This window comes from Dermacentor variabilis, chromosome 4 (assembly GCF_050947875.1).
Source record: "Dermacentor variabilis isolate Ectoservices chromosome 4, ASM5094787v1, whole genome shotgun sequence".
NCBI classification, from domain to species: domain Eukaryota; kingdom Metazoa; phylum Arthropoda; class Arachnida; order Ixodida; family Ixodidae; genus Dermacentor; species Dermacentor variabilis.
This window is the reverse complement of record NC_134571.1, coordinates 97,200,847-97,215,037: the sequence shown is the minus strand read 5'-3', so window position 1 is coordinate 97,215,037 and position 14,191 is coordinate 97,200,847. Positions and strand designations below refer to the sequence as shown.

General features: G+C 42.3%; 1 long non-coding RNA gene across 2 annotated transcripts; it reads right to left on the bottom strand.

The window, feature by feature from the left end:
* Positions 1-372: 372 nt before the first annotated feature.
* LOC142579559 (uncharacterized) lies at positions 373-9,516 on the bottom strand. Of its 2 annotated transcripts, none has more exons than XR_012827414.1 (3): positions 9,500-9,516; positions 7,255-7,349; positions 373-4,596 (listed from the first exon to the last, which is right to left on the bottom strand). It is a non-coding gene; the product is annotated as an uncharacterized LOC142579559 (long non-coding RNA). The 2 variants fall into 2 exon arrangements; XR_012827413.1 differs by lacking the exon at positions 9,500-9,516 and adding an exon at positions 7,421-7,460.
* Between the last annotated feature and the right edge of the window lie 4,675 nt (positions 9,517-14,191).

Below are 14,191 nucleotides of genomic sequence, written 5' to 3'. Positions count from 1 at the left end.
ATTGCACAAAGTGAGTGACATACGTCCAAAGTGAAAAACAAAGTCGCAGTTTCACCTGAAAGGTGAAGCATCGATTGCGATAGCAAATTAAGCAAGATAAGTGCGGCAGCAGCCGCGAGCGAATTGTCCTTCTTGCTGTCTCTCGCTTCAACATGAACTAAACGTCGAAAGCACAGCACATACGAAACTACTGGCACTGGGCATGCTTTGTCCACATTGCAGATCGCTTTCAAGATATGGTGGCCGCACGGGTGTGCACTTTGTCCACATCGCAGATCACTTTGAAGATGCGCGCCCATGGCGTTAGCAGCAGCCATCAAAGTAGAACCCCCCCCCCGCCCCTATCTTTCCCTTGAAAGACTGCACACTTTCGCCCCCACTTTCCTCCCTCCCTCGCGCGCAAGATATTGAGCCGCGATCGTCGACTGACCCTCGCAAGTCAGTTGCCAGCCCAGTCGACATGGCAAAAGTCCCTTTTATACGGCTGATTTTGACAATAATTGCCGCTAATTCCGTCCGCTGTAGCCAACAGTCTGTTGCAGTGCGGTCCATTGGAAGCGAACTTAGTTGCATTAATAAAACAGGTAGAACAAACTAAGGCTGAAATATGGTCCATTATAACTGAGTCTGTCATAAGCGGGTCCATTGTAACGAGCGTAGACTATCTCTAAAAGTGATCGCCCGAGAATACTTGGTATCTGTGGCCTTTAATAAAGCAACAATGCAGACGATGACATGCCACTTTCATTAAAGGGACACTAAAGGCAAATACTAAGTCAACATGGACTGTTTGAATGCCATTCCAGAACCCTTGCAATGCTTGTTTCGTGCCAAGAAAAGACTTAGTTTGCAGGAAAATTTCATCTGAAGGGTGTGAATGCTTTTTTCGAAATTCAGATTTCCCGCCACCCAACCAGGGGAGTGGTTACGTTGCATATGCCATCATCACCTTTTGCTGCCGTTGGTGAGTAAAACCCTGGCCGACAGACAGCGCTATCGAGCCAAGACAGAGTGGTGGATTCGTTACTGCAGCTATTTTCTGGTCAAGCGGCGTAGACTGTTCAGACATCCCGCGACATTGCATGGAAGTTGAATTCTCTGCTACTTGCAATTTGTGCGAGTTTCGCGAGCCAACAAAACCAGTGCAGCACTAGGCGATAACAAATATAGCGAAACGCAAAAGCGTGGGTGGCGCGAAGCCGAGTGGCAATGAAACCTTTTGACCGCCCGCGTCATTGTCAAGGGTAATTTCAATGAATTCTTTTTCTAAAAAATAAAATGGAACGGGACAAGTAGCATTTTATTTTGTCTTATAATACAATACAAAGATGCTTTTTGCAACGAATGGTTGAGTACTAGTGACAGAATATAACCGAGGAGTGCTTTCGTCATCGGGCAAGTGCTTGAATGTCCCGGAGGAGTCTCTAACCATGTCCTGCATTTACCTCAATTTCTCGATTATTAAGGCTCTGTTCGCGATAATACTGACGCCTTCGCGAGTCTCGAGCACTAATCTATCACTTTAGCTTGACTTAATATTTGCCTTAGTGTCCCTTTAAGAAAGGTAACTTCTGCATTCTCGTTTTTCTGATAGTGAACGTTGGGGGGCATGTTACATTCAGATGCACCTTTATTTTCTTATATTTAACCCGCAAAAATTGGGTTTGCGTTAAATTTGGGGGTGTGTTAGAATCAGGCAAATACAGTATTTGCTCATGTTTTAATGCCACACAGGCACAGCCAACACAATGGAAAAGAACTGTCGTTGTACAGAAACCTGCATTTTTATTCTAACAACTTCTACAAAAATGATTTTGAACTTACTGCTGCCAATTTGGTCTCACTCTAATGTCGCAACAAGAATGCATTTCTCAGTCCACAGTATTGAATAAAGCATTTGGCATCCTTGCGTGACAAGAATAAGGAGAACGTATGGGCTCCATTCTCTGCTAGTTACAACATGAAGCTAACCGAGATGAAGCCAAGGAAAGCACTGGGGAAAGGAATTAAAGAGGTTCATAGGGCAAGCTGCTTCAAAAGCTCTGAAACACAATGCATCACTGACACAAGCAAGTGTCCAAACACCGTATAATATATTGGTATAATCAACATTATAATACGATACTGTGAGTTAGGAACTTGGTAGTTTAGAATAGCAATATGAAGTCAGCCATTCTCCTGTAACACAAAGATACAATAATTTTAAAATGTGAAATCACATATTTGCACAGCGACATGTCCCTTTGAAAGGTTCGATATCATTTCTGCGAGCACAGTCGAACCTGCATATACAGGATCTGAATATTTTGATTAAGTTGTTTTTATCAAGCAGTGCAAAAGTTCCCTTGATGATACCACTCAAAAAAATTAAAACACTGCCTGTTTATTTTGAACTCCCACTACATGACATATGCACTATACTGAATAACATGGTACAGGCCATTGAAAAGGCCAACACAAGCAGCTGTACCTTGCTCATGGAATGTAAGAACACTCTTCTCCCCATCCACTTCCTACCTCGATTCTCCATTTTTCCACAGATTTTGTTTTCCTGCTGGCCGTACACTGGAAGAATCAACCGGGGTTTAAAGTTTTGTTTTGGAATTTACTGAATGCAGACAGTGTGATGACCTTGTTAAAACACTGTTGAATTGTTAAGATACTTTTTTTTTCTTTTTTGAAATGTCAGTGATAAAAGTGAAAGCACTCTAACGTACCAGAAGTGAGCTTTTCCAGCCACTCTCTCAATCTTTGGTGCAGCAAGGTACAGAGTGTGGAAACTAACGTGGTAAAATATTCATGCCTATAACTTTGCATTCAATGCCATAATCTTCAAGAAGAGAAGGAATACAATAATTATGCAGTTTGGTAGAGAATTACCTTTGCCAATAAGTCTAACACAACTGTTTGTTGACCATAAACCAACATCTTGCGACATAAGTCGTATCCCATCGTTCGTCAAGCAAGTACACTGTGCTTCGCTTGGCTGCTGTGGGAACCCCACAAAAATGTATGCAGATTACTCAAGTTATATCTGTGTCTCTCGCCCCTTTCTGTAAGCATGAACTGTCAGTTTAATTCAAGCAGATATCTTGATTGACTGCTTGAAATGAAGTGTAAATTGACTAATGAGTTTTTGTAACACACCCATTAATAGCAGGTCACAGAAGGCAGCATTATTTGGTATAAGTATAGTAAATAAACTATATATTGCAAACTCAGGTTCTTGAGACTTCATACCATATGATGATAGATAAAAAGGTTACTTGCACTGAATACTAGCTGCAACACATTTCACTGAACATAGTGAACAGCATACAGCAAAGCTCACTGTATACTGATCCATAGAAACTATAAACAAATTACATTGTTGCACAATATTAACACTCTAGACACAAAAATGAAGAATCAAAACCAAACAAATCAATGCCAAGTGGCATAAGTTAAATTCCAAAGGATACCGGTATTCAGAAAAATCAGGACAAAATATATATTAACAGTAATAATGATAAAGAAAAAAAAAACAGACGATTAAGAAACAAAAACTGCAAGCCACTGACTTTTTCTTGCTAAGTGCGTCGTCACGGCAGTGCATTCTCAGAGATCCCCCCCCCCCCCCCAAAAAAAGAAATGTTTTTTTTTAATGGTTGCTTCTCTCGCTGCTGCTGTTGTGCTTCAGCAAAGAGTGCCAGTTAAGTCTAGTAATGATGGCAGATCAGGTACTTGTGCTTTGCACTTGTGCATGTCCTCACGATGCCGTGGTATGAAGCATGTCCTTTCACAAAGCCGTGCAATTTAGAAACCTTAGATGCACCATTCAGTAAGCTTATGTTTGCCGCAACCTCCAAAAATTACAGGAAATGTCTGAATTTGCAACAACGGCTTGCTTCGCAGTATTTCGGTATCAAAAATTTTTGACATAGCAAGCTTTTCTTTCGCTTACACCTATGAATATATCAGTGTTCAAATAAAGCGTAATATCACGGCTGTCTATATTTATGTATGCCCCACCCACTATACTAAGGCACTGGAAAATCAGTGGAACAACCTTAACTGGCCACAGCAGTGTCTCAACAGCTTCTTTAGCTTTGCTGCACCATTTTAAAGAGCGACTTTATTATTTATTTTATTATTATAACATATTATAGTACATGGTTACATTTCCGCTCCCCAACATACCAAAGCGCTATGCAACATACTGCATATGTAGCAGAACTTCATTTATCCCCCTTTAGTGAACCACGTCCACGTACAAAGTCGGTGTTCGGCTTCTCTATGGTAGCACACTGACATGCTCACAAAAACCGTTCAGACGAGCAGCCCACACAAAGGAGATACAGCAGACTGGGCAGAGGAATGGTCACTTGCCCATCTAGATGCGCAAGTACAACTTGAGGTCTCCCGTCTGCGAAAAGCTCCAAGAGCAAAAGAAACACCAAAATGGCCTCCAGTCTGTGTGGGTACGCACTCCCCAGTTTGCTATGAGAGATGATAGTCTGAGGGTCATAGAATAACACTGGCCACAAGGGTCGCGGCACCTGTGCAGTGACACTTGGTGCTTGATGGTTACCAGATGGCCATGATGCCATCCTGTGGCTGCAGAAAAAAAAAAAAAAGGAAAGTCAAACAAGAGAGCTATTTATCATTTTATTTACAACATGTAATTACTACTATATGCAAAATAGAAAAGACTAGACAATCTGAAAATAATGAATTTCATTTTATCATTCATTTTGTTTAGAAGCTTATACTGCACACTGAGGTACTATCAGTGTCCAATGGAAAGTGAACAGCGGAGAGCATAACTGAAGGTATAGTGCATACCGTCCAGTCATCACCATTGGAAGGTGCAACCATCTGGCTTGACCACACTGTGTAATGATGCTCTTCCTTTTCGTTTCTGTTCTGGTTCTCTCTAATTTGAAAGTGAGGAAAGGAAAAGCAAAGAAAGCAGAAGCGAAAGTATCACAGGACAGGGTCAGTATTATTGCCCAGTGCGGCGAAACGATATGTGCTGTCAAATGAAATGCGAACAGCGGTGTGTGTGGTACAGTTGTCGCAGTCATCATTACTGCGCCGTCATCTTTTCTCACTTTCAAATAAAAGACAACCAGAACACAAACGAAAATATCACAGTATAGAGGGACCATCATCATGTGCAGTCAAACCGGATGTGCGCGCCTGTAAATGGTGGTGACTGGACAGTGCGCCCTATACTTTCAGTTATGTGCTCCGTTGTTTGCGTTTCATTTGATCCCGATATCATGTAGGGCTAAAGGTGTTTTGCAGCACCCCACGAAGGCCCTGTTTACCTTGGGAAATTCTGGGTCGCACAGGTGCTGCATAATAGTGAAAACCAGCAATGTAATTAGTTTTTAGGCAATAAAATAAGAGATGAACAATGTTATCATTATATCACAGCAATATACAAATACAGAACAAAATAGCAAGAAAAATGCGGCAATACAGAATACAACAAATGCACAATTCCATAATACAGCAATGTAAAGAACTGCTTTTTTAAATGAAAAGTAGCGAGGCCTTTACTACAGAAGAAAATTGAAACAAGCCTGTTCAAGCACCTATGAAAAATAACGAAAGCAAGAGACAGGGCCAGCATTATGTCTCTCACAATGCTAACAGCAGACTTCAGATTCCTAGGAGGCAGATTGTTGCTTCAATTTTTCATAACTAGACAAATCTATTTCCGCAACAGTCAAAAGTTTGGGGTGCAGTCGAACCCACTTATGATACCAGTTTTAACACTATGTCGAATACAACAATGAGCAGCTGATGCACCGTCAACTTTTTTTATGTGTTCCATGGAAAAATAAACCACATACTACAATGCTCCCGTGCTACGTTACAGTATATAACAATTAAATCTGACTACTGGGTGTGCACCTCAAAAGAAAAAAAAATGCAAAAACCCAAGGAGGAAGGAGAAGCCACTTTGTCACGCTTGCCTTTGTGCCATGCACCTTGCACTGCATGGTTTTGCTGCATCACATCACCGGCCTTGCGCTTCCCTCTCCCTTCCACCCTCTCGACATTAACACAATCCCCACCCCACTGGCTGCTGTATCTTGAAAGCCATCTGCGACAGCGACAGAGTCCTGCCTAGCGCTCTGTTTTTGCAGCTTAGTTCGCATTGATGTGAGACACAGCACAAAGGTCAATGCACTTGCTGCTGCCGCCGCGCTTCCTCACTCCATTGTTTTGACAGTGAATTTTCAAGCACAAAGTTCAATTCATCGTGCATTTCACTGCACCAACAAAATCAGCAAATTGCAATGTTTTACATTTCAATGTGACACGATGCTAGCATGATGCCTGCCATTTCTCCTCAAGCTGTGTGGTGTGAGCTCCTCACTGTGTGGTGGTGCCTGCCTTCAGCGCAACATTAACTAAACTTTTGAGTGCACTACGGAAGAGCGCCCGCATTTTTATTAAGAACAATATAGTTAAACCTGATATAACAAACTTCTTGCCAATAGAGCACCATGTATTTTTAACCTCAGTGTAACGAAATGTGTTTATACGCAATTTTAACATAACAATATCTCCCTGTTGCTGTGAAGGAATATTGAAGCAATAAATGTAAACTGGAATTAAATACGGCTGCTTATGAACGCCGCACGACCGAATGGCCGCCGAAGCACAGCAGAATGGCAGCAAGACCCTCTTGCTGTCATCTTCCATATAAAGTCCAAGTGTGATAAGACTATCAAGCACCGCATGATTAGGTTGTTAGGGAAAGTGTGCGAAGGTGAGACGAAAATGATGGTGACTTGATGCAGGCAAGCAGGGGGAGGGGGCAGCTAGTGAGCAGTAATAGGATGAAGGATGTGCTAGGAAGTTGTGGGAAGTGCACATCTCCTCCTCTAGCCCAGCAGTAGCTGAGCATGGCAAGCGCATATGTGGCCTGCGCACCCCATCATGGAGGTAATATGCAGCGGGTGCAATGACTGGCAAACCTAGATGGCTGTAGCTTCTTGTGCTCTGCCTCCCCGAGTGCTGGAGGTGGCATAATATCCAGTTTTGGAGATTTGTTGAAGCAAGAGGTTTGCACTTTTCATGACAGCACCGTCCCACTGTCGGCAACAGTAACAGCCGCCATGGCGGAGTAGGCACACAAGCTTCACAAGGCGTACCTTGTACCGCCATTGCGAAAATATTGTCAAAATAGCACGCAAGCATATCATTGGCCACCAACTCTCAAATTTAGCAAAATATTTGTTTCTTCCAATCCACCTTTGTCATGCCGCGACGGCGCATGTGCCCTGCCCTAGCGGATTAGTCACGAAACGTTTCGGAAGGGTTGAACAGGCCGCGCGTCGAAAAGTCACCTGGGAGAAGAAAAAAAAAAGAAAAAAAAAATGCTTAGACGCGCGCTGTTGTAAACACTCGTGCCGCCTACCGTGTTGAAACTCCACTGGTAGCTCGACATCAGCGTGGTGCTGTAAACGTATGCAACATAAGACTGCAACTCCACTTCAGAACAGAAAGCAGTCAGGGCTTTGTCCGAGTTGTCCGGACTGCACAGTAAGCCAGGTATACAGTCGCCGCGTTTTATTGATTGCTAGCAAATATAACGAAAAACCCATGCGTTACACTTGAGTGACACTTAAAAAACATCATGTTACCGACGAAGTCTTCTTGCAGCATTGGCCTTCAGTTGCTGGTGGTGGTAGCACGTGCTTGACTTCACGTACTTGTTTAAGGAGCAGTAATGCTGGGTCGATATGAGAGCGACAACACGCTTACGCCAACGTATGATTGGCCGACTGTTTAGCACAGTGCGTTGCTGAGACCATTTTATCATACCAGGCCGACAACGCAACCGATGAGCGCGAGTTGTAGTGCAATGGGCTTTCTTGTCAACTGCACCGACAAACAACGTACCGACCATCGATCGACCGAACCCTGCGTCGAACCGACAACGCAATAGCAACAGCATCTCTACTTGTATATATAATTAATCACGCTAAAATTGAGTCAAACACGCCTACCAAATTTAAATGCACAAGCTTCAACCATTTCAAGCCGTGCACATTAAGTTTGAGCCAATGTTGATTATCTTCAGTGAAGGTCAAGCCTGGTGCCGGTCAAGCCTGGTCAAGCCTTCAGTGAAGGTCAAGCCAGAAGACCTGAACTGAAAAGTAGGCAGTTAGGACAAAGGAAACTACTTTTATAGTTCAGTACTGGCCTTAATGATTTGAAACTGGCTACCCTTCACTTCGCACGATGCGTACACAATAAGCAGCAAGTGGCGACACAGCGCTGTGCCAAGATCTATATACGTTACAATTCTCGTAGGCTACCAGTCGCATTCGCTACTTACATGGGTGGGCCTGTATGTCTCATGCCAACACACTTCTCAATTTCATAGATTCACTGTTTAACTCTGCGTCCAATGGCAAGCAAAAGCTGGCACATTCGGTATACAGCTGCATAAACATCCGTCTTGCTCAGTTATACCAACGGTGTCAGTGATGGCATCCGCGTTTTCATGAGAGAACACGGCCTATAAATGAGCACATATGCGAGCAGTTTTCTCTAATAATGCTTTATGGCACATACCAACTGCAAGTATGATTGAGTTAGAGAAAAGTGAGAATCAGTAATAAATTAACTACCGGTAATATATGTGTTTGGGTTACTTGTTTGAGTGGTGCGGTCTCTCACCACATTTGGCTCGTTTCAGACTGAAACAACACGGCGCATTTGCGCAGATATGTATGTTTTGCTACATTTTTTCATTATTTCATATCAACGGTGCATTTCTTCCACAATCTTTGATGCTTACAAAGATCTGCAGCTGTATATGTCAATGTAAACAAGTGAACCACTTTGATAAATCCAACACCGAAGGCTGCGCTCGAAGACTTCTTGAATATGCAAAATGTCTAAATAATGTGTAAAAAGAATGCAAAAAGCGAGCTCCAAGTGTAGAAATCAGCAACAACAAACTCCAAGGCAGCCGTGTCGGCAAACGGAACTTGGCGTGCCCTTATCGGCCACACTGTTTGCACAACAGCGCACTCAGGCCTGCTCACCCAGTAATCGGTGAGTGCTACATGGCTTCCAGGGACACCATGCTACTCGAAGAAGCCATTAATAATGATTAGTGATCCACGAAACGCAAAACAGACACGCACTCAACATGGGCGGAGGGAGGTACACAAACCAACCAGCGAAAGTACCGGCACCCTTCCAAAACGTTTATGAAAAATGCGGATTGCCTAGTAACTTGGAAAGCTTTATGGCCTCTTCTAAGAAAAATCCGATGGCGGCTACTTTTCTTGAATAAAAGGTTGACATTGCTATATAACAAAGTTTCTTTATAGTGAAGTAAAGTGCTAATTTTACAGACTTCATTTTATTGAGGTTTGAATGTGCAATGATACTTCCTTTTCTGTGCGAATAAAATACCTAGTTGCTTCCCTGCACTTAGGATTGTCATGCACATTGTTATAAATAAGCCAGGTCTACTCACACAATAGAGCAATGTACTTCACTGTGTAGCATCTGGGTGACGCCTTTTCATGTGTCTGTTACGTTGGCTGGGCTGTGTAAAGGTCATGGAACAGAAGGCGCACGGAAATGGTCGCTCGCCCGTGTGGAGGCGTAGGTGCGACTTGAGGTGGGAGTTTTGCGAGAACCTTTGGGAGCAGAAGTGGCAACGAAATGGCCTCTCGCCTGTGTGAATGCGCTCGTGCGTTCTCAAATGTGCCAGTTTTTCAGTGACGTAACTGCAGAGGTGACAGCGGTGGCGGCGTGGTCCTTGCTTTGGCCTCCCACCTCTGCCAGTCGCTGAACGGCTGGAACGACCTAATGCTGCACAAGAAAAATGAGAAGAACTACGTGAGTATCGTTTTTAATTGATAGCAAAGCTGCAGCTATGAAACACCAAAGAAATTAGAGTGCATACATACTAATGCAAACAACAAATTTTTCTTCTTCTCCTATGACAATTCATTAAGGCTAAGGCTTGTGTCACTGAAATGAAACCTCAACTTGCCTAACACAAGAACAGTAAAGAAAGGCCTTTCCTATAACAAGTTTCAGTGCTTATTGGCAACGTAGTGGTCAACGGGCACAGCAAACTAAAAGGATGATTGGGTCATGTGTTTACAGTAGATTGTTCGTGAAGTTGCCTAGTTCACCTTAATATTTCTGCCCTAGTAGAAGGTTACTACTAATGATACAAAAACTCTTAAGAATCTATTTCCACACAGAACGTGTTAAAGATAGGCTAAATTGCATGGGCTGCAACGTGTTATTTGTTGCTTGGCTAGCATGCACGTGCTGCTCAGAGGTTTGCGGCACAAAACGAATGAGGTATGCACTGTTGGGAAAAGTGAAAATGCCGAAAAATACAGCTAACTGCACTGGGCCAGTGCAAGTGAATGTTTGCTGTGTGGCGAATAAACTGTAGAACGGTAGCTAGCTGGGCAAGTTGGTACATCCACATTATTAGTAATTACAGCGCACACTAATAACAAGGACAAATAACAAGGTGCTTGTGTTTCGTCTCTTTTCGTTGTCCTCGTTATTAGTGCGTGCTGTAAGTAATAATAATGCGTGGTGAATGGCTTCTAAAGCTGGCTCTGGTGAACTCTTGCCCAAGCATAAGATAGCATAAAACACTTCACAATAAATGGAAAACGCACAGTGCACAAGTATATTAAAGCGGTTCATGCTTAGTGGCAAATTTCGTCTATCACAACAATCCAAGAGATTTAACTCGGAGAAAGCAACCGGTACAGTGTAAAAACAGCAAAATAGTGTACCTCAGTTGTGCTACTACACCAGAAAAGAGTAAAACAGGACAGCAGGCACTGCACAACCCTAAATTATGTGCAAGGGCTAACTCTCATATTTCTTTCAATGTCCAAAAGGGGCACCGAGTTTATGCTGCTCGTACATTGTCACATCCAAACAGGGCCACCGCTCCCTCGCGCAGATGCATGTAGTTAATTCCTGAGGTTCACAATTTAGAGGCACACCCTACATAAAGAGTGTTTCTTAGGAATTGCACTGCCAAAGAGCAAACAAATACAGTTAAGGAAGAAGCTTTTTTAGAGTTGAAAAATATAACGGCCACATCCTTCAGTTGGCTGAACATCACAAAACAATTTTTAACAGTGCAATTACTAAAGCATGCTTCAAGTAAAAGCATAATTTATACACAGTCAAGTAGCATTTGCACAGCCACCAATATCACAGCTTAATGGACGCAGAAATGATGCAAAAACATTGACCTTAAGATATCTCAAAATACATTTTTCTTAACCTTTCTGCCAACCATTTGTAATCACAAATGGGTTCTATGGCAATAGTTATTCACCTCCGCTTCGTTGGAAGCATACAAACAGTATAAAAGTTTACGACATTGTAAATGACATAGACTTCTTTTATTTAACTGTCTGCAACAGACAATGTGAATCCAAGCCCATTCTTAGGCTTCACCATCACACTGCTATAGAAACAACAATGTGCAATCAACGTTGAATATAAGAAAGGATATTTAATAACAGCAAGAGAAGATCCAAAAATAAACTATGCCAGGGAGAAGGTACACAAAGCCGTACACAGCAGCAAAAAGAAATACTTTTTCAATTGTAAGGCATCAGCAGAAAGGGCACCCAGGAAATGACATTGATTCAGAAACACACACGTCATAGAGGCTGGAGAATGAGACATTTACTAACTGGCAAAACTTCCGGAAGGAGAAGAATAAAGCTATTAACCTTCAGGTTAGCAGCACACTTTTCCTGTCATGTCCACTGGTATTTCAAACATAGAATTTTGCATGAAGGCTGCTGTATATCTATCTGAATCTAAGCGTTTTATGTTGTTGAAAATTTTGTTACAGTTGGCCTTTAAGTACATCTGTGCGACACTGTTTGAATGGCATTAAACTTGGATAAAAAAGACTAGTTAATGGAATTTTTTTTTCATGTGGCACTGGTATTACACATATACCTTAGCTTTTTGTGTTAGCCACTATAAGCATAAAATGTCTTGGCCATAGTTGTCATTCAGAAAGGCTAAGCATAAATATGCAAGTAGCTTAGGCATAGACAGCTCTGTGCAGTAAAGAATCCGGCAGGCACGCAGCACAGCAGGTTTATCAGTCTGCCGATCTCACTGGCATTCATGAGTGGCCATATGACAGGTTGTAGCATGTCTTCATTCTGCGGCAGAAATCAACGGCGACATAACATGAGCTGGAGTAAAAATTTCACTTTGCAATTGTATGAGTGTTTCTTAATCAAATCTATATTTTGCATTTTGTTTTATAGTGGTTTCGTTCTGCAATGTTTCATGCATTAGAGTCTGTGCCGTGTCACACATACACAGCGCAAGAGACACTAAGCAAACAAAAGTCTATACACACTGTCTCTTCCACCCTACCTTTTCTTTATCGCTACAAATTTCTGCTAGCTTTGCATCATGAACTACAGCATTTGAAACGTTTTTTTTCTGTTTCCTCTGACATACTGGCTTAACCTATTCTAATCCATTAGTTATTTGTTGCCCATGAATGTACAAGAAACGAATAAACAACACCTATGCACCACACTACCAAAAATGTACAGGCTGTTTCACGTAACTTGTGCCAAGGATTTAAAAAAAGTGGTTAGCCGTCATGTGGCGCTCCATAGAGTACTTTTTACATTGAGCTTAATTAGTTATTTAACTAAGATGAATTATGCAAAATTTTTAATATTCAGTTTAGGGCCAAGTGCCATTCATTACTTTGTAGAGGGGTTCAGAAACAAGCGATTCAATTTTTTGTGGCAACGTACATGCTGCATGGCGATTTTTGGTGGTGAAAGAAAGCCTGCGAAATATGAAATAGAACCATGTGACTGCACTCGTGCGCTATCGTATTGCAGTGCTCTCAACCATGCGTCAAGCCTATCGCTTATCAGGGACGACGGTGCTTCCTTTCAGTGTGCCAGCGCCAAAGATGCTGACACACTGTGAAGCCAATGCCTAGAGCTGCGGCCACTCACTTCGCCATGGTTCGCGTGCACGGTTCTTTAGCACTAACTGCAATTGAGAGCGCTGCAATACGATAATGCATGAGTGCCATCGCATGGTTTTATTTCAAATTTCGTGGGCTTTCTTTAAACGCATAGAAAATCACCACGCAGCATGTACATTGCCACAAAAAATTGTATCGGTCGTTTCTGAACCTCCTCTACAGTGCAACAAAACGCACTTGGCCTTAAAAATGAATATTAAAAATTCATCTTAACTAAGCGAAATATAAAAAATACTCTAAGGAGCGCCACATGACAGCAAACCATAAGCCGTTGGTTTCATTCAGTTGTGGCTAACTACTATAACTCCTTAGCACAAGTTATGTGAAACACCCTGCATAGTACAGCAGCCCAGCAGTGAAGACGGTGTTAGCCAAAAGGTTCTTTGTGAGAATGTGTGTAAGCCAACATGCCCCACCATATACACAGAATGAACAGGCAAAAAATAAGACGAAAGCAGGGGAAAATAAAAGGTGATGTTGCTAAGCCAACTTTGCAGACATGTGCACAGAAATATGGGAAACCATCTTAAGTCCTTCGTCCAATTACCACCAATGAAGACACATCGTTTTTGGTGAAAATGAATGTTGACAAATAAACAAAAACATGATGACCAATAAACATTAATGATAATGCAATTAGCATTCTTCAAGCATATTAGTACTTCAAGCATATTCTGGTATCCATCTGTGGGTCTATCTCTCTGACCGTTTTACCGCCGACTTGGGTCATTGGGTAGTCCATGATCTAACTGGTAGAGTATTTGGCTGCTGTGCTAAGGGAACCAGGTTCGAAACCAACTGTCAGACCACTGCGGTCACTGGGTAAATGACACACAGTATGTACCGCTCTACAATAAACCTGACGCCAACTTGGATCTCCGGGTATGGACCTCTTTGATCACAGGGTCACCCACGCCTATTATGTCTAAGCCTTCATGTGGCACAAAGAAAGCTTTAATAAACATGCCGTTTTATCCCACTGAAATTGTAGAATTGTGGTTGCAAATTAATGACTTCACGAATTGATAGGCTTTCTTTTAATGCACAAAATTGATCTCCTCATCGTCAACTAGCAGTGCTGACTAGCTAGTTGGTGCTGTATAGCCGTGAAAGTACCCATTGTTGAGACTA